The following is a 19,293-nucleotide window of genomic DNA, read 5'->3' on the forward strand; positions in this document are numbered from 1 at the left end:
TGTGAGCAGAGTGATGAAAATGGCCGCAGTAGTTCTGCCAGGATAAGAACGTTAATTCCATGGAACAATTAGAACCACTAATTATTTGTCTTCACAAGACCATACCTCAGGCATCCTTTTAATCCCACGAGTATCCTTATATCCTTCAAATAAATGCCTTTTTTTAATCTAAATTGACTGGAGTTGGTTACTGTGGCTCACAACCTAGGAAGCCTTGTCATTTAAGTATCAGCTTCTGTCAGCTTTTTAAAAAGGTTTCTTTGACAGTCTTTTTCAATATAGGTCCCTCCTTTAATTCTCAAATGATTTTCTGCATATATTAAGCATTTCAATTTAAAAATGTTAATGTGGTGAATCATATTAATATATTTTATAATGTCATCTTACATTTAACGTTATTTTGTTATAGTTTTGTCTTTTTTTCCCAAAGCTTTGCTAGATTGATTGATTTGTTTGTTTGTTTTTATTTTTTTGCTTTTTAGGGCCACACCTGCAGCATATGGAAGTTCCCAAGCTAAGGGTGGAATTGGAGCTGCAGCTGCCAGCCTACACCACAGCCACTCAATGCCAGATCCAAGTGGCATCTGTGACCTACACCACAGCTCAAGGCAGCATCAGAGCCTTAACTCATTGATGAGTCCAGGGATCGTTCCCGCAACCTCGTGGATGCTGGTCAGGTTCCTAACCTGCTGAGCCTCAGAGGGAACTCCTAAGCTTTGATAGTTTTAGTTTACCAATGTTTTATTTAGCATTTTTGCATATTCATGCAATAATATGCGATGGAATAATTTGAATAGTTTTCACTTTTTATTCTATGCAATGGTTTGTAGAAATTTGAAGGCATAGTTAACTCATCTTTAAAAGGATAGAATTGATTTTTTGGAGGGGATGGTTGCAGATTTTTGAGTGTTGTTTCAATTTCCTTAGCTTGCTTGGCTTTCCCGTATCTTTTTGGGTGTTTGGGTAAGTTAAAACTTTTTTTCTAGGAATTTTTTTTTTTTTCTTTTTTGGTTGCCCCACAGCGGCGTATGGAGTTCTCAGGCCAGGGATCAGATCTGAGCCACAGTTGCCACCTAAGCCGCAGCTGTGGCTACACTGGATCCTTAACCCACTGTGCTGGCCGAGGATTGAACCTGTGTCCCAGCGTTCCCAAGATGCCACCAATCCCTTTGCCCCACAGCGGGAACTCCAGGAAATCATTTGATATTTTTTCATATTTATTTAAGTTATTCATAGTATTTTCTTAGAATTTTTAAAAATATCTACTCTATCAATAATAGACTCCTAATATTATATTCTGGTCATACTACATAGGTTATATGCCATATATTTGTTTATGTTTGTGAGATTTCCTTTATAGCCTAATATGCTTCATTTTGGGAAAGAGTCCATGTGTGCCTGAAGAGAATGTTTAAAGGGTTCTATATATGTCCTGTGTGTCGTCTAAATAGTCTATAGTCTTACTAATATTTTGTCTGTTGGATTTTTTAGTAATTTTAAATGTTATATAAAGTTCTAGGAGTTCCTACTGTGGCATAATGGGATTGGCGGCATCTTGGGAGTGCTGGATGTGGGTTTGCTGGCCCTGCACAGTGGGTTAAGGATCCAGAGTTGCCACAGCTGTGGCTTACGTAGTGACTGTGGCTTGGATCTGATCCATGGCCTGGGAACTCCATATGCTGTGGGGTGGCAAAAAATGAAAAAAAAAAAAAATCTACTATGATTGTGATTTGCCAACTAATCTTTGTAAACTAGTCAATTCTTTAAATATTTTGAGGTTATGTTTCTACATGTATATTCAACATGGTTATGATCTCTTTGCAAAATTTTACATTTATTATTATTTAATAGTTCTGTTTATCCTGATTAACAGTGCTTTCGACTTTGTTTTATTTATTTATTTTGTTTTAGGGCTGCACCCACAGCATATGGAGGTTCCCAGGCTAGGGGCTGAATCTCGGAACTATGGCTGCCGGCCTATGCCACAGCCACAGCAACGCAGGATCTAAGCCGCGCCTTCAACCTACACCTCATTTCATGGCAATGCAGCAATGCCGGATCCTTAATCCACTGAGCGAGGCCAGGGATGGAACCCGAAACCTCATGGTTCCTAGTTGGATTCGGTACTGCTGCGCCACAACGGGAACTCCAACAGTGCTTTTGACTTTAGATATGGTTTTCCTTCTGACTTGCTTCTGGTGTCTAAGTTTTAGTATTGTATTGTTAAAAAGACCATAACTGACATCTGTTTTTTAACTGGCAAGTTTATCTCACTTAGCTCTTTTAGAGATTATTGATGATTTCCTCTATCTCATTTTGAATTTGCCATTTACAATACTTCTAATTCGCCCCTTTCCCACCCCTACTCTCCTGTTTCTACTGCATAACTATTTTCTCTATTCCCTTTTTTACACGTACTGGTTTGAAAATTATATTCAACTTCCTTGCTCTCTATATTTTCTTGCATCCCACACCTTCTTCCTGGGTTCAGTTTTCAACTTCTTGAAGACATTCTTTAGGTCTTTCAATAAAAGTCTCTTAGGAATAAATGCTGTTTTTACCCTGAAATTATCTTCATTTTGCCTTTAGTTTTTTTGTTTGTTTTTGGCCACACCTTGGCACATGGAAATTCCCAGGGCAGGTATTGAACCCACACCAAAGCAGTGACCAAGCTGCTGCAGTAACAACAACAGATCCTAACCCACTGCACCACGAGAGAACTACATGTCCTCATTTTTAAATGATAGCTTAACTCGGCACAAATTCTAGGTTGACAATTGTAATTATTTTATTTTAGTATTTGAAGATATATTTTCATTGACTTCTGTTTCTTTTGTGGCTCTTGAGAAGCCAGCTGCTATTCCATTGTATTTTCCTTTTCTTTCTGTTATATTTAAGAATTTGTTTTTCTTTGATCTTCTTTAAATTTCACTACAATGTACCTATATATGGATTTATTTTGTTTCTTTAGCATATACTCCTGGATTGGAATTTCAGTGTCATAGAAAATGTTATTTTTGGAGTTCCTAGGTCGCATAGTGGTTTAAGGGTTTGACACTGTCACTGCTATGGGTCAGGTCACTGCTGTGGCTCTGGCTTGATCCCTGACCCTAGAACTTCTGTATGCTGGGGACCCAGCCAAAAAAGAAAGAAAGAAAGAAAAAAAGGAAGGAAGGAAGGAAGAAATATGGAAAGAAAATGTTATTTTTCAGCCTTTTCAGATAGTGCTAAATTATTCCTCAAAATGACTGCCTTGATCCACATTCTTGAGTTCTTGTATCTTTATATTACATTATGTCATATGAATTTTCTCATGTTTATTTTATAATAACTTAGTCAGCAAGTAGAGCAAGACTGCTTCTCAGTGACCCAAATAAGAAAGAAAAAGTTGAAATTGGATGTCAGTCATTTTATATATAAGAGGGAAGCAACTCATCTCATGGGAAATAATGACCAGGTCATTTTTAAAGGCATTTAGACTTAAACAGAACTTTTGTGTGTTTGTGGAGGGGGTTCTGATCTTTCTCAATTCCTGGAAAATAAGTAAACTTTGCTGAAAAATCCTTTTGACTAATACCTGCTTTTTTTGTGTGTGTTCCGAACTTTTCATTTCCTATCTGCCTTACAAATTTCATTTTCATTAGTTTAGAATTTGGTAAAGAAATGGGAGAATTTCTAATAATCTTTGGCCAAAAATTCCCTAAAATAATTTTCATTAGTTCCATTTGGTACTTTTTCAAAAGGGCATATTCCATACCAAAACGGATTCCTATGGATTCTATTTCTTCTTTTATCACAGTGACAATTTTATTTTCTTCTTTTCAAAATGAAAAAATTTTTTATGATTCTAAAATTACTTTTTTCTGATTCTAAATATAATAATGCTTAGAGTAATTTTTTTTTTTTTGTCTTTTTGCCATTTCTTGGGCCACTCCTGTGGCATATGGAGGTTCCCAGGCTAGGGGTCTAATCGGAGCTGTAGCCACCCGCCCACGCCAGAGCCACAGCAACGCAGGATCCGAGCCGAGTCTGCGACCTACACCACAGCTCAGGGCAACGCCGGATCGTTAACCCACTGAGCAAGGGCAGGGACCGAAACTGCAACCTCATGGTTCCTAGTCTGATTTGTTAACCATTGCACCACGACGGGAACTCCTCCTTAGAGTAATTTTAATGTCTCTAGTTGATTACAATAATTATAGAAACTGCCTGCATTTCTTTTTTTCATTATTCAGGGAGAACTACTTCTAAACCATTTCAGACAATCAGGTGATTGGGTGTCATGTCTTTTTTTTTTTTTTTTTGGCTTTTTAGGGCTGCACTTGTGGCGTATGGAGGTTCCCAGGCTAGGGGTCTAATCGGAGCTACGGCTGCCAGCCTATGCCACAGCCACAGCCACAGCCACAGCCACGCAGGATCCAAGCCAAGTCTTCGACCTATGCCACAGCTCACGACAATGCTAGATCCTTAACCCCCTGAGCAAGGCCAGGGATCGAACCTGCAACCTCACAGTTCCTAGTCGGATTCTTTTCGCTATGCCACCACAGGAACTCCAGAATGGAGTGTCTTTTTAGTTGCTGCTGCCTTGCAATATATTGGAGGTAGGAAATTCTACAGTTTTATATGCTGTTTGTATTTTCAGAAAGATTTAAAAAATAAAAAACTGTCAAAGTCCTAAAAGCTCATTTTCTTTTGTCTTTATAAGGAAATAATTAGTGGCTATTAGTATTGTGTACTATATTAACCCTTCATGTTCTTGAAAACCATAATTAACATGTCTATCAACCTTACTGCCTAACCTATTTTTAAAAAGTTAGTACATTTTTCCAGTCTGTTTTCTTCGGGTTTGCCTTCATTCAACATAGAGGAGTGAATAAAAGCTTCTGTAGGGTGTGGCACAATTTGCCTAAATGCAGTATAAATAACACATTACCTTGTTTGTAACTATACCTATTGTGATATGAAGAGGGAAATAAAGTCAGATTAAAATGTTCTGTACTCAATGTGCCTTTATTTATAAAATGAACAAAGCACTTTTTTTTAAATCTGTAAAATGTGGACATTATTATTTTTTACTTTTTTCAATGTCATGCAAGAAATCACTGATTTAATATAAAACTAATATGAGACAATTGAATGTAGAAAGGCTTATAGAGATATTTTGTGTTTACATTAACTACACTAGCCTTTATGTTCCCAATTACAACTTTTTTTTTCATTTTTTTTTTTTCAGGGCCGTTCCAGGGGCATATGGAGGTTACCAGGCTAAGGATGGAATCACAGTTGTAGTTGCTGGCCTACACCACAGCTCACTGCAACACTAGATCTTTAACCCACTGATCAAGGCCAGGGATTGAACCTGCGTCCTCATGGATGCTAGTCAGATTCCACTGAGCTACAATGGGAACTCCAATTAATTTTTTTTTTCTTTCTTTTTAGGGCTGCACCCGAGGCATATGGAAGTTCCCAGGCTAGGGGTGGAATTGGAGCTACAGCTGCAGCCCTACACCACAGCCACAGCAACAGGAGATCCCAGCCCGTCTGTGACCTACACCACAGCTCACCACAAAGCAAGATCCTTCGCCCGCTGATGGAGACCAGGGATTGAATCCGCATCCTCATGAATCCCAGTCGTATTCCTTAATTGCTGAGCCATGAAGGGACAATTTTTGGAATTTAAATTTTGAGTAGGGCTTATTCACAAAGTTCAAAATTTGAAAGGCACAAAAGGATACATAATAGGGAGTCTTCCTATTTCTCAGGTCTCCCCGGAGCAATTAAGGTTACTAGTTACAGCCAAGGACATTAAACAGGTGTTCTAAGGAATCACTCCCTCTCACCCCTCCTTTGTTTAGAAGATGAGGTGAAGTTTGTAAAGCCTGTAATGGACTTTTAAAGGGGCCTTATTTTGAAGCAGAGCAGGGCCAGAATCTAGGTTTCCTGGCACTCTAGTTCATGACTCTTTGCAATCTTTGCAGTAACCCACATTGCTTCTTTAAAGTGGCTAGTTAGCAAATGGTTAATTAGTGTGGATGTTCCAATTCAGGTAATTGAAATTTCAATTGGAATACCCAGGGCTCGGAAGGTTTACCAGAAGGGCGGTAGGGGTGGAGATTTTTTTGGTTCTTTAAAAGAGATAAGGGTTTTTAAAGGCTGACGAAGGTTAAAAATCACAGGGTTTAACTTTTGCTGAGTCTCGGGGTATCGCGTGCCAGGCCGAGTGCTAACGTCAGCACGGCTCCTACTCATGCACCAGGGGACTACGGTTTAGTCCTCCAGTTGCTCGCACCTCTTAACAACGCTATTTAAACACTAAAGCATTGACTTTGGTCCCATATCTACCAGTCTCAACCGGGGCATGTTGCAGAGGGGAATGACGCCTCGTCCTAGCCTCTTCCGCGGTCGTTAAGTGTGGTGCAGGAAGGCGGCGCGTCCGCTCCAGAGCCAAGGCCCGCCCAGGGGAAGCCTGCCAGCTGGGTCTCGGTCTGCTTTGGCCCCAAAGCCCAAACAGACTAGGCGGGCCAGCCCTGGCCACTAGGTTCATTCCTCTCCTGACCTCGCGGCCTCCACTCCTGGAGGAACACGGCAGGATTCCAGAGCCTATCCCCTTGGCCATCCCTACCCCTTTCCCCGCCAAAAGTGGACCCTTCATCCCTGTTCCAGAAGCCCGCCCCACCCTGCCCTTCCAGAGCGGGCGGATCACGAGGCCAAGAACGCGACTCTGCAAGCTGGGTGTCTCTCCGAGACCGACTGGAGCGAGACGGAGCGAGACCCAGCGTGAGAGTGGGAAGGAGCCTTAGCGAGCAGCTCTGTGGCCCAATGGCTTCCTTCTATCTTCGAGTGAAGGCCAATGAGGGTTGGGGGGCGGGACTTCCGCCTCGCCTTGGTGTTGTCGTCCGCGCTCCGCTCTAGGCTGTGGCGGTCGGTGCGGAGATTCAGGCATGAAGTCAGGTTAGAGGACTTCTCCCGCAGCAAGGCGGCAGGGGAGCCTATTTGTGTTGCGAGGTCAGGCTTCCAGGTAAGAGCACTCCCGTGTCGTGTATGCCGGGTGGCGGGTTGTCTTTCGCGGGGCCTGGCGGGGAGAACACACCCCCCTTACCAGCCCTGGAACTCCGAGGCGGCCCCACCGTTGAGCTCTTTGCTGCTCTTCCCCAGACTGGGCACGGAGGAAATTAGGTGTTTTGCAAAAGGTAAAATAAAAAGGGCTTCCCCTGAAGGGTCAAGTCTCCCTCGCATTACCATCCTGTGAGTTTGTGTGTATCCAAAGTTGTTGTGTTATCCGTTTTGCTTTTTACATTCCTCTCGTAAGGTGGCTGGAGTCTGGGAAGATGTCCGGAAGGCTTTTCCTGGTCCAGCACTTGCTGTAGAGTCCCCGGGCAAAGTCACTTGACTTTAATTGTGGGAACTCTTTAGTCTTTGACACGAAAAAGAGGGGACTCGCCTCTGTTCTTTTAAACCTTCCCCCCACCCCCACCCCGGAAGCTAAATAGGAGGTGGGACGTGACTCTGCTAGGGATTGCCCCCTTAAAGTTGGCAGCTCTGCCAGGGCGCTTATTGAGTTGACCCGTACTGATGAAAGAACTCTGTCCCAGAGGGGGAGTGGGCAGACAACGAAGCCAGGCGATCCCAGAAGCACTTACACATATTTGGTGGCAGCCACTGAGTGTTTTCTGCCAGCTTTTGGTAGATTTCTCTACTTTGTCCTAATCTGTCAATAGTTCCAAAACTATTGTTTCGGCTTTAGCTTCAGCACCTTGAGTAGTTGCTCAGGTCCTTTGTTTTTGCTCCAGTCTTGCCAGATGGTTAACTGTTATGTCAGTGATGCAGCAGGAACAGTGAAAACTAATGCATTCCTTTCGACAATGATGTGTTGTTCTCCAAGGAGAACATCTGCAGTTTTGGATACAATATAAATAAATAAGATGGGTGTGCCGCTGAAGAGTTCTTGTTAGAGAAACATCAGTTCAAGGTTTAAGGAAGGACTTTTCAACAATTTCATCTTTTTAAGGACAAATTTTAATGGATCGAGGAGATTAGCTCTACCTCAGAGTAATAAAACTGAATTGTGGTAGCAGTTTAAAAGAGCTTTAAACAGGAGGTAAGAAGTGCAGTGTAGGGCCCATGGGGACTTATTAATGGATTTTGGAATCAATTTTGTGCAATAACATTAGGAAGAAGAAGGGAAAAAAATATCGAAGGACATCCTGTGGAGTAAAAGTAAATATTTCATGTAGTTTTGTTTAAGGTTTTTAAAAAGAATGAGTGTGAAAAGGAAGATGTAAATGAATACCATAGTATTGTGGACTACGGCAAAACACTGGATCCTAAATTTGGGAGTCAGGCTGGGTACAGCCTTCAGCTCTGCCACTTACTAATTCTGTGACATCATTATCAGTAAATAATGGAAGAATTTTAAGAATTAATTGAAATAAAATATGTCTGTTACATGGTTAAGTCTCAGTTGTTTTGAAACGCTTGGTTAGAAGCCCAGTTATGTCTGTGTCAAGAATGACAACTGTTTATTAATTTATATATGTTTTTACCTTTGCCTTTATTTGAATCCAGCAACTTGATGTCTCCATGTGTAATAGTAAATCATGTGGACAAAATCATAATTTGCAGGGTTTAATACTGAAAGATTTGGAATAAGTTCTTGTCTATCCTTGTTTAAAGCTCATTTCTATCAAGCATTTTGCATGGGCCTAAACTGTTACTAGTATTCAGCACCTTTACTGTGTAATTTTTCTGCATCCCAGAGTAACAGATTTATCACAAGTTTTTTAGGCACTGATTTTTGCAGAGTAAGGGCAGGACTAAGGGTATGATAGGTTTATATCTTTGAGCTAAATTGGATAGGAAGGCATTTTATGTTTTATGGCTTTTGCCAGTAAGATGTATAAAATGAAATGGCTTGGTCAAATGTCATGGTGTGCTTACATCGTGTTGGTATGACCTAAAAACAATTGGTTTAAGTAAAAAGTATGATTTTGGACATTTTAAAATCTGGGAATGTTTAGCAGAAGTCAAAATGAGTTTGGATCAAAATAGTGTTTTGCACCATTTGACATATTACCACCATATGGCATTGCATATGGTAGTTTCACATGACATAAGAAGGGGAAGAAAGTAAGCATTATTAGTTTTCTCAAAAGAAGAAACAGAATTAATAGACACGTAAATTTCTTTTAATTGGAACATGGCATATAATCATTGTTTAAAAATTCATATATTCTGCAAATATTTATTGAGCATTTATCAGTGATAATAAGTTTTTAATAATCTTTTTACATTACGCAGAATTTAGGAATGAGAACATATATAATTGTTATTGTCAGTTTATATATCATGGTACATAGATAACAGTAACAGTCATAATAGCTAACATTGATTGTTTTCTACCAGGCCAAACAGTTCTAAGCATTATATATTATCTTGTAACCCTCTTTTTATAGATGAGGAAATGAAGGCAAGGAAAATACATAATTATCTGAGTTCACACGAAGTTGTTAGTGGAGTAACTGGAATTTAAATATGGGCGTCCTGACTATAAAGCCTCTCTTGTATCATGTTTTATTAAAAAATGCAGAATGCTGCGGGGTTATTTTGGATTCTTTACTTGCTGGTTTGGATGACCTTGGGTAAGCTCTGTTGGCCCTTGGTTTCCTTAACTCCTTCCTTAAAAATAGAGTATTAAGCCATTATGTTTCTGTGGGGATAATGAGAATTTGTAAAGCCCTCGGCAGAAATGTGTGCTCAATAAATGATATGCCTCAGCCTTTTTCCTTTCATATTGAGGATGTGGCCATTTGTTAGCAACTGGAGGAGGATGGGAGAAGAAAGAGTTTCACCTAAGGATACTGCTCAAGGGAAGTAGGAAATCAGAGAACATTTACCAAGGTCGGATATTTAAGGAACAGGCTGGTAAAGATAGATGGATACAGATTACAAGATCTTTAAAGGAACCAGGTTAAGGATTTTGTACATGACTCTTAGTTGAGAAGAACCTTTCCTTATAGATATTAATCTGGAACTAGAAATTCAGTGAAGGACTTGGAAGCCTGAAGGTAGGAATACCATGGAATATAGTTACAGTGCTTGAGGCCAGAAGTGATGATGGTGGGATTGGTAGTGAAGGGTATACATTTGAAAAATGTTAACATTGACATTAGGACCCAACATAAGTATGGGCCTTATTTTGGAGAGAATATTATGCTGATGAAGAGGTTTTGGTGGGAGATGATTTAAGAGGAGAATTTGTGAAAACAGATTTTGATTTTGGAGCTGAGGATTTGTTCACATGTTTGGAAATGTAGAATGGGAGCTGGGAGCTCTTTGCATTCCCTAAAAGGGGAAGAGACCAATTGCTCACGTTGTGAAGAAATGGTTTAAAGCAGCCATCTCCCTGGGGGTCAAAGTTTCACTGGAGGAATGGTCCTCAGAAATACAAATTTTTTACTTGATAGGCTTTAACCTGCAATTTCTCCCTGTAGCATATTTTTGTGTCCTGGAAGGACAGGAGTAAGGTAATGGGGCGGGAAAATTTTGGAAACCTAATAAGGCTCCCATTTATTGTTTCAAAGAGAACCAGTAAATTAGAGGCTAGGGATTCTCACACTAAAAACTTGGAAAGATGCTGCGATTTTTATATAGTACCAGGCATTTATGCACTCATGTTGAATGTTGAATTGTTGTAACGTCTCCAGATTCCTTATTTTTGTCATCCCCTCTTTGTTACTCTGAATTGATTAGTAACAAAACTTTTATTTATTTATTTATTTATTTTTTGTCCTTTTTTTTTTGCTATTTCTTTGGGCCCCACAGCATATGGAGGTTCCCAGGCTGGAGCTGTAGCCACTGGCCTACACCACAGCAACAGCAACGCGGGATCCGAGCCGAGTCTGCGACCCACACCACAGCTCACGGCAACGCTGGATCCTTAACCCACTGAGCAAGGGCAGGGACCGAACCTGCAACCCCATCGTTCCTAGTCGGATTCGTTAACCACTGCACCATAACGGGAACTCTGCAAAACTTTTAAAATCAAAGAACTATATGCTTGTTATAGGGTGGCAATAAAGAGGGGACTTAGAAAGATTATTTTCTACTTATAACCAATACTGTGGGAGAAGAACTTCAAAGGATAAGAGGAGAAGGCTGCATGATGTGGAAGGAAGAATAGATTCTGTGAAGGAATCCTTTTGCCACCCAGTCTTTAGATTCATTTTCCTCGTTCTGTACAATGATGATGATGATAACAGTTCTGGCCTGTTGTAAGAAAGGAAAACATCTGGAGGTCCTTTATGCTTGAAAAATGGCTCAGGTCAGTTCCTTTCTTGGTAGGTTTTCTAGTTTGGTGCAGTTGGGTAGGGTGTGATGTTAAATTAAGCAGTGTAGTAATTTGTCCATCTCTGAACTAATTTCCTGTAATGTAAGGTCCGCCTAATTGACTAATTGAATAAAAAGTTGGATATTAGGCACAAACATTGGGATAAGGAAGGTTTACATATTCTGTCACACCATTGTTGGAAACATTACTTGGATTCTACTACTTACTGGTTTTCTTGTAGCGTTCATTCACTCAATAAATATTTATTAAGTATTTTCTATCTCAGGCACTGTTCTAGGCACACAGAATACATACATTAGTGAACCAAAATTAAAAAAAAAAAATCTTTGCCCCCATGGAACTTATTTTTTAGTGAGAGAAATAAAATTTATTTTAGTAGTGACAAGTAAATAGAATTTTCTTGTACTATGTATTTTATAAAATCACAGTTCTAAACAGATAACCATAAGAGTACTCTACCAGATTATAACTGATTTTGCAGAGCACTTTGAAGGAAGGGAGTATATCATTCTTACTCTCATGTATGTTTCCCCACTTCCCCTTTTCCCAATGAAATGGGATGTATTTAATACTCAGCAAGTGTAGGTACTCATTAATGTTTATGATGGGGAGTAGACAGTTGTAAGGCAAGGGTCAGATCCTAAAGATAAAGGAATCAGTTAAATGTAGCAAGTATTAAGGATCTATGTACTCACTAGATGGAGAGTAGAGAGAAAGGGAATGAATTGCATTGCCTGGCTTGCCTATGAGGTTGGAGTGGAAGTAAGGTTATATTGTAGCTGAAAGCATCAACATTAAGGGAATCTGGGAGTTCCCTAGCTTGCCCAATATAATGAGCTGGGTGACTTTGGGTAAATAACTTGACCCTCAGTTCATTTCCTCATTTGTAAAATGAGGTAGTTGGAATTTTCCAGTTTAAAAAAATCTGCTTTTGAGACTTACAGAATACCTATTGCAGTTTCACTTTACTAATGTAGATAAAACAGAGCTGATCATGAGCTTCCAATGGATAATAATCAGACTAAATTTATGCTTTTAGTTAAACTAGATATTTAATGTTATCTATCTGATGTTATTTACAAATAGGACTACATCGTAATTTTTAAAAATAAAGCAAGAAAAGGCTAATGTGTAGTGTTCCCTTTTGCCATTATGAAGGAAAAATAAGCCATAGTATTTTAGACCCCAGTAATGAATCATAATAGTTATTCATGCTTTCGTACTTTAATTTTACAACAGCCTTTGATTATTGTGCTAGGGTCTAAGTATACAAAATCTGAAAATGTTTAGTCCCTAACTTTCAGGAGTGATGAACAAGTTAAATGTTTTGTTACAGTGGTGACACAGAGATGGCACATGATGAGAGGCTGAGAAGAGAAAGTTCAAATGGTTAAAGAAAGACTGAGGAAGAGTGGCAAGGGACAAAGCTGGAGACATGGGCCAAGACAGTTTATGAATTTTCTGTGCTGTCACAATTTAATTTTGAACTTTATTTTTAAAGTCGTTTAATCTATTAAGGAATTTTATGCAGGGAGTAACATGGTGAGGCATTTTATTTTCTTTTTTACTGCTGCACCTGCAGCATATGGAAGTTCCTAGGTGAGGGGTCAAATTGGAGCTGCAGTTGCAGGTCTGTGCCACAGCTTCAGCAATGCCAGATCCTTATTCCATTGAACAAGGTCAGGGATTAAACTCATATCCTCACTATTTTGAGTTCTTAACTCACTGAACCCCAACGGGAACTCCTGATGAGGCATTTTATATCTACCTTTAGGTTCCCTTTAAGAGAATGATGTATGGGGAAGATATTTATATTATTTCTGATAACTTCAGTGGTGTAGTCCTTGAGGAAATCTGTCTTTTAACTCTGAAATGAAGTCTGAGGAACTGTTAATTTTGCAGAATGCAGAAGTTCCTGGGCCAGAGATTGAACCTAAGCCACAACAGTGACAACACTGAATCCTTAACTGCTAGGCCAGCAGAAAACTCCAGTAACCATGAGCTATTTGGACATTAAAACATTTATGTATTCATAGCCACATTAATGTATATTGAAAAAAACAATTGAAAATTTAGGGCATTTTGCTCATTGAAATAAAAGAGCTTCCAGTCAGCTACAAGAATTTGATTTAGAATCTTTTCTAAGGGGCTAGGAATTTGTTGAGGTTTAATTGATTGAAAATGCGTCTAGTTCAGGCTCATTTTCTAATGATCAAGATAATCCAGTTAAACTTTTATAGAGGGAATAAATCTACAAAATCTCCAAGGTGAAATAGTCCTACGTGCTGATAGGTGAGTATTTATAAGTTAATTTCTTTCTTTCTTTTTTCTTTCTCTTTTTTTTTTTTTTTTGCTTTTTAGGGCTGCACCTGTGGCATATGAAGGTTCCCAGGCTAGGGGTCTAATCAGAGCTACAGCTGCCAGCCTGTGCCATAGCCCCAGCAATGCCAGATCCGAGCCGCCTACACCACAACTCACAGCTTAAATGCTTAAAATTTTTTGAGGTGAAATGCATATAACATAAAATTAACAAGTTTAAAGTGAATAAGTGGCACTTAGTGCATCAGTGTTGTGCAAACCACCTCTTCTAGCTAGTTTCAAAACATTTTCTGTCACTTGAAACTAAAACCCCATACTCATTAAACTTAATCCCCATTCTCTGCTGCCATCAGCCCCGGTAGCCACCAATTTGCTTTCTGTTTCCATGGATTTACTTACTGGATATCTCATTTATTCTGGAAATCTCATTCATTCTGGAAATCTCATATAAATGGAATCATGTAATATGTGACCTTTAGTGTCTGGCTTCTTTCATTTAGTGTAATGTTCTCAAGGTTTTGCAGTGTTTTTGCAAGCTGTATTGTGTGTATGAGTACTTCTTTCCATTTTACAGATAAATAGTTTCATTGTATGTATACCTCATACTTTATCCATTCATCTGTTGATGGACATTTGAGTTCTTTCCATCCTTTGGATATTGTGAACACTGTTGCAGTGAACATTTATTTACAAAGATTTGTTTGAGTACCAGTTTTCATTTTGGGTATGTATGAGGAGTGGAATTGCTGGATCGTATGGTAATCCTATGTTTAGCTTTTTGAGGACTTGTCAAACTGTTTTCCACAGTGACTGAACCATTTTACATTTCTACTAGCAGTGTACAAGGTTCTCATTTCTCTATGTTGTCACCATTTTTTCTTTTCCAGAGAAAAAAATTAAGAGTATTGCCATCCACATGAGTATGAGGTGGTATCTCACTGTGGCTTTGATTTGCATTTCCCTAATGGCTAATGATTTTGAACATCTTTTTTATGTACTTGCTTGGCTATTTGTGTATCTCTTTGGAGAAATGTCTGTTCAAGTGTTTTGCCCATTTTTAAGTTTTTTTTTATTATCGAGTTGTAAGTAGTTTTTTATGTATTTTTGATACTATATCCTTATCAGCTGTATGATTTGCAAATACTTTCTTCCATTCTATGGGTTGTCTTTTCACTTTTTTTTGTCTTTTTTTTTAGGGCAGCACCCTTGGCATATAGAAGTTCTGGGGCTAGGGGTTGAATCAGAGCTGCAGCTGCCAGCCACTACCACAGCAACTCGGGATCCAAGCCACGTCTTCAACTTACATCACAGCTTCACAACAGTGGGTTAAATCCTTAAATCCTTAACCCACTGAGTGAGACCAGGGGTATCCTCATGGATACTGGTCAGGTTTGTTACTGCTGAGCCACAATGAGAAATCCCATTTTAGCTCTTATATTTAGGTCATTGAACTATTTTGAGTTAATTTTTACGTATGGTTTGAGTTAGGGGTACAGCTTCATTGTTTCGCATGTGAATATTCGGTTTTTCCAATACCATTTGTTGAAGAAAGTATTATTTCCTTATTGAATGATCTTGGCACATTTTATTGAAAAATCAATTGGCCATATAAGTATGTGTTTATTTCTAGACTTTCAATTCTGTTCTTTTTGGTCTATATGTCTAACCTTATGCCCATACCACATTGTTTGGTGACTCTGGCTTTATAAAGCTACTGTAGTAAGATTTTGAAATTGGGAAGTGTGAGTCCTACAGTTTTGTTTTTCTTTTTTAAAATTGTTTTGACTATTTAGGACCTTTTCAATTCCACATGACTTTGAGAATTGGCTTTGTCATTTCTGCATAAAGGGCAACTGGACTTTTGATAAGGAATGTATTGAATTTGTACATTGTTTTGGGTAGTATTGCCATCTTAAAATGTTTAATCTTCTAATGCATGAGATATTTTTCCATTTATTTAGGTCTTTGATATCATTCAGCAGTGTTTTGTGGTTTTCTGTGTACAAGTCTTTCACTTCCTTATTAAATTTATTCCTTAGTATTTTAGTTTTTCAGATACCTTTATAAATGGAATTTTTTTCTTAATTTCACTTTTGGATTGTTCATTGCTGGTATATAGAAGCACAACTGATTTTTGTGTGTAACATTAATTGCTTTGAACAGTCATTTACTTTTCTTTTTTACCTTTATGAGCTGGATCATATAGGGTAAATAAGAAAGTGGGAAGTGGAACAGTAAAAAAACTTTGAGCTCTATGATGTATGGTTATCCTGAAAATGTATAATACGGGATGTCCTTTTAGTATAGTATTGAGTATTTATCTATTTATACTATTGTGTTCTTGGTATCATGCTACATATTCTTGTCCATTATAATAGAGATAGAACATTTCAATTTCCTTCAGCTTGAAGAAAGATGAGAATATATAATTCTTTTTGTTTTATTTTTATTCTTTTGCTCTTCTTAGGGCCGCAGCCACGGCCTAGGCTTTCCATAACAGAGTTAAGTTGCAAAAAAAATAACTTTTAAAATGAATTATAGGAGTTCCCGTTGTGACTCAGTGGTGTTGAACCCAACCAGTATCCGTGAGGACTTGGGTTCAATCCCTGGCCTTGCTCAGTGGGTTAAGGGTCCTGTGTTGCTGTGAGCTGTGGTGTAGTTTGCAGACGTGGCCTGGATCCCTGTTGCTCTGGTTGTGGTGTAGGCCAGCAGCTGTAGCTCTGATTGAACCCTAACCTGGGAACTTTCATATGTGACCCTAAAAAGCAAAAAACAAACAAAAAAACCTGTACAAATCATAATATAACAAATATACAAATGATGTAAAATACGAATTGGAAAAAACACTGCCATTAGTGGTTGGATCAGTGAAGCAGAACCATTATGAACAATATAGGTGATGTAGAATAATGAATTAGACTTTAAGAAGTATGGGCAGCTGGTTAAGTGTGTATATTATAATGCCATTGTTTTTGTGCCTGTGTGTTATGTCAGCTGGGCTGCTTTGGGTCAGCTGGGTGGTAGTGAGGTTGGGAGAGCAAGGATATATTAGAACCTGGGAAAACGAACCACATGTGGACACATACTCATGTTATCTGTGAATGTTAACATTATGGGTAATAAGTATTTTTTTTTATACTTTCTAATGAGCATTCTTTCTAGTATTAGAAAAAAATCATAGACATTTTATTAGATAACAATCTAATGAGTAATTATGAGAGTCACAGGCTGATTACAGTGGCATTAACTTAAGTTAGCAAATGATGGATTTACCAAGGTTAGAATTTTGATCCATGTGTTATAGCTCTCCTTGTAGTCTTTACAATTACACTTTTTTTTTTAGGGCCGCACCTGTGGCATGTGGAAGTTCCCAGGCTACACCGTAGCTCATGGCAATGCCAGATCCTTAACCACTGAGTGGGGCCAGGGATCAAACCCATGTCCTCATGGATACCAGTTGGGTTCGCTACTGCTGAGCCACAACTGGAACTCCTACAATTATACTTTAAAAGCTAGGCTCAATTTGTCAGGTTCTAAGAGAAACCACAGTGATTTTTATAGCTGGTAAATTTTCAGTCATCTGCACTACTGATATTTAGGCAAGCCTCAAATAATTTATTTTGAGCTTTGGAAGATACTGTACTGATTAGTGTAAAATATTTTTTTTAATTTTGGAATGGTCACAAGGTTCCAGAAAACTTGCACAGAGACCTTTTCTTCCCCCTAATCATTTGAGAGTAAGTTGTTGACCTGATGTTCTTTACTCACCAAATACTTTAGTGTAAGATTCCTACAAACAACAATATTCTCCTTGGAGAAATGACTGATTTGGGGGCTACAGTAAGAAAAGTACAAGATGGGACTAGAAAATCTTGTGCCAGAAAATAAAGACATGCTCAAGAATGATGGGGACATATCAGAAAGACACAGAAAACCCATTTGAGTCTCCACTGGCTAAATTAGGGACAGTTGGACATCAAAGTAATAATTACTGAAATATGTATAACCCACTGAATAAAACAGTAACCCATGATACCATAGAAGTATAATGAATAAATTGAAAACTTGATGACAAATGGGATAATTACTGTGGTAGACAGAATAATGACTCCCCAAAATGTCTACATTCTAACACCTGGAACCTGTGGATATATTACCTTATATGCAAAAGTAACTTTGCAGATGTAGTTAAGGACTTTGGAGTGGGACCATTATCCTGGGTTATCCAGATAGGCCCAGTGTAATCATAAGATTTCCTAAAGGTGGAAGAAAGGCAGAAGAGGAGTTCGGAATAATGTAATGTGAGAAGAAATCAATGCACCATTGCTGACTTTGAAAATGGAGGGAGAAGCCTGTGAGCCAAGGAATGTGGGCAGCCTCTAGAAGCTAGTAAGCATAACAATCTCTGATGACTGTGCAAATTATCAATTTGTTTTCTTTCTGCTCCAGACTCACCCTTCAATACCTGCTCTGCAGTGGTAGACTGGGTTCTAAGCATTTCTCCTTTACAAAGAACTTGGTGTTTAGCTTTACTAGGTGCTAAAGGGACAGGATACTGGAGGGGACAGGGCCAGAGGGAACTTACTAGAGAAAGGAGGTCTTTTTCTTCCTAGTTCCCTTGAGCTGTGTTCCCCTCCCCCACCTCCTTCTTACCGCTATTCTGTTAGCAGTACATATTCTTGTACTGCTTGATAGTGTTTTGCCTCAGCCATGTGCCTGAAATGAACAGGCCCTCACTGAACCTGCAGCCACAGGCCAGATCTGATGACCTCCCTGCCATGCCCCTTCTGAAATGGACACCATGTCCCCCAGGACTCATGTCTGCAGTGCCTTGGCTACCTGTACGTGCCTGTCCAACAACTTTTTGGCTAGCCTATGCCCCAGGGAGTTGTTTCCTGCAGTTCTCTTGACATGGATACTGTTCATTCCAGGCCTTGTGCCTGCAGCAGTGTCCCAACTGTTTCTTCACACCTGCTCACCAGTTCTCAATACCTGCACTCCAGAGGATTGTTTCCTGCTTGTCTGGCACATTGGACCGGCTCTCATTTAGACAAGTTAGTGAAACCGTACCTTCTCTAGTGAGAAACTCCAGCCTTGTGCAGGGGACTCTTCTAAGTTTATCCTTTTTTAGGTACTCTCCCTCAGCCTTATTTTCCCATTAGAGTTTAATAATTATTTTTCTTAAAAAAAATTAAAAACAGGAATTCCCGTCGTGGTGCAGTGGTTAACGAATCCGACTAGGAACCACGAGGTTGCGGGTTCGATCCCTGGCCTTGCTCAGTGGGTTAAGGATCCGGCGTTGCCATGAGCTGTGGTGTGGGTCGCAGATGCGGCTCGGATCCCGCACTGTTGTGACTCTGGCGTAGGCCGGCGGCTACAGCGCTAATTCGACCCCTAGCCTGGGAACCTCCATATGCCAGGAAAAGGCAAAAAGACAAAAAAAAAAAAATTAAAAACAGCTTTATTGACTTATAATTGGCATACAATATAAACTGTACATATTTAGTGCTTGCTTTTATTAGCTTTGGCATATTTATGTAATTATGAAGCCCTCATCATGGTGAAGTTGATGAACATATCTATGGTTCCCAGAGGGATGCCCCTTTCCACCTCTTATTACATCTTTA

At 39.2% G+C, this 19,293-nt stretch overlaps 1 protein-coding gene across 1 annotated transcript in view; it reads left to right on the top strand.

Annotated features, from left to right (window-relative positions):
* Positions 1 to 6,857: 6,857 nt before the first annotated feature.
* The window catches only part of RNF13 (ring finger protein 13), a 140,942-nt gene continuing 128,506 nt past the window's right edge, over positions 6,858 to 19,293 (top strand). Inside the window, exon 1 of the mRNA XM_047784514.1 lies at positions 6,858 to 7,018. The gene's annotated coding sequence lies outside the window, so the exon portion shown is untranslated. The remainder of the gene's footprint in view (positions 7,019 to 19,293) is intronic.

Source organism: Phacochoerus africanus, chromosome 1 (genome assembly GCF_016906955.1).
Source record: "Phacochoerus africanus isolate WHEZ1 chromosome 1, ROS_Pafr_v1, whole genome shotgun sequence".
NCBI classification, from domain to species: Eukaryota; Metazoa; Chordata; class Mammalia; order Artiodactyla; family Suidae; genus Phacochoerus; species Phacochoerus africanus.